A 1829-nucleotide genomic window follows, 5' to 3' on the forward strand; every position below is an offset into this window, starting at 1 on the left:
CCGGCTCTAGCACTTAAGATATGGCTGCAGCGTAGGGCCTGCAGCTTCCCCAAAAACAAAATTGATTTTTTTTTTTTTTATCATCTCTTCAATGTCAAATTCATCTCAATAAAAAAACAACTCCACCCTTCCATTATAGTCTTTACAATTCTTTATGACAACAACATATATGTCATTACACTACCTTTTATTTTACATACTTTGTGTCTATATGAATAATAATAGAGATATATTGTGTAATAATAATATAAGTGTCTATATAAATAATAACAGCTCCTTGGACTTGATTTTCGTATGTCTTATGTGGGATGGCTCTTGACTGTGAAACTTGGTTTTTTAAGTGGCTTGGCTGGGCTTACAATAGTGCTCCCTGGGCAGCTAATTGCACATTGTGTTTTTATTTGAATTTGTATGATGAGGCTTTCTGGATTTGATTTTCTGATGGCTTTTTGTGGAATGGCTTTTTACTGTGAAGCTTTGTTTATTAGGTGGCTTGGCTTGGCTTGGCTTAAAAGGGTCTTTGTAGTTCTTCTTTGTATATGACGGGTCTGCATGCATTTCTCAGTTTTGGCACGCTTCTTTTAGAGGAATTAAGATCCTGACATGCACTGGATGTCTCAGTTGAAGTAGTTGAGACTTGAGAGTAGGTTGGTTTCTGCATGCTAATGAAAGGAGAGGAGGAGTACGTTTTTAAGCTGTTATAGCTAGGCATTTAATGCACGTTCAGGCTGGCATGTTGCTGCCAGTGTGCTGTACTTTTTTTTCTTGGGTGGGAAATATAGAGACGAAGTGAGGGGGCTGATTTGTTAGTTTAGTTCTGACTTTACTAGGTGTTCTGTTGGAATTTCTTTTTAAGAACTCGCTCTTAACAGTCACTTTTGTGTTTCGTTTTGTGACATCCAGCTGCTTGCTTCTTATCAGCATGGCAGGCATAAATTTTTCTTCACCCCCGCCCCCCCCACCAAAATAAAAAATAAAAAAATTCAATTGAAAGTAAATAGACCCATAATTTGAGCCCTGCTTTTGGATACTGGCTGGTCACTTTTTCTCGGGTGTTCTGCTAGGACAGAGGTGAGTTTTTTGAGATCATTCTCTTCTCTTCCTCAGCTTTGGTTTCCAAATTCCAATCAATATTTAAACTTGGTACAGAGAGGGTTGTTTACACATCTCAATACTTATTTCCAGCCTTCTACTTTTAAATTATGGTCAATCACATGTGAAAGCCAAATTTGTTCATTATCCTTCTACTGCACTTTTAACATTTAGCTCCTTTTAGTTATCTTTAATTTTTTTCTTACGCATGTTGCATTTTCCTTTGTGGTCCTTCTCTGCATTTTGATTCCTTTTGACTATTGACTTTGCTTTCCTTTTCCCCTTAAGTTTGAAAAATAACTTTTCCTATTTTCTTTTAAAAGGCTATGTTTTGATGCTCAAATCCAAAGGATTTTACATGTTGTTTTCAGTCAAATGGGTTGCGTTGTCTTTGCTTTTGGTGAGCTATCATTTGTAGCATTGTTCATTGTCCATTTTTTTGTTAGTATCGTAGTTAAAGTTTAGATTGTGCTGTCCCTGCTAAAAAGTCCTGCCTGGACTGGTGTAATAGGTTGTTTAAGGTGAGACATTTGAGGTTGATTGATGCTTCTGTTTGTGGTTTTTTCATCTTGAATTTAGGTGCGAATTTGGCTGATACGTTGATTTATACATCTGAAAATATTTCTTTTACATGTTGTTTTATCCTTTGTAGGCCTTTTTAGAATCTTTAATCCAGTAGACTATTGGCTTTGCTATCCACTTTCAAGGTATGTTTGACAGGGTATTTTCATGTCTTA

The 1829-nt window shown here is 36.3% G+C and overlaps 1 long non-coding RNA gene across 1 annotated transcript; it reads right to left on the reverse strand.

Moving 5' to 3' along the window:
* Positions 1-1518: 1518 nt before the first annotated feature.
* On the reverse strand, positions 1519-1818 carry LOC105138585 (uncharacterized). The gene is made up of 2 exons (XR_844809.1): positions 1726-1818; positions 1519-1613 (listed from the first exon to the last, which is right to left on the reverse strand). It is a non-coding gene; the product is annotated as an uncharacterized LOC105138585 (long non-coding RNA).
* Positions 1819-1829: the final 11 nt, after the last annotated feature.

This window comes from Populus euphratica, unplaced genomic scaffold (genome assembly GCF_000495115.2).
Source record: "Populus euphratica unplaced genomic scaffold, PopEup_1.0 scaffold79.1, whole genome shotgun sequence".
Lineage (NCBI taxonomy): Eukaryota > Viridiplantae > Streptophyta > Magnoliopsida > Malpighiales > Salicaceae > Populus > Populus euphratica.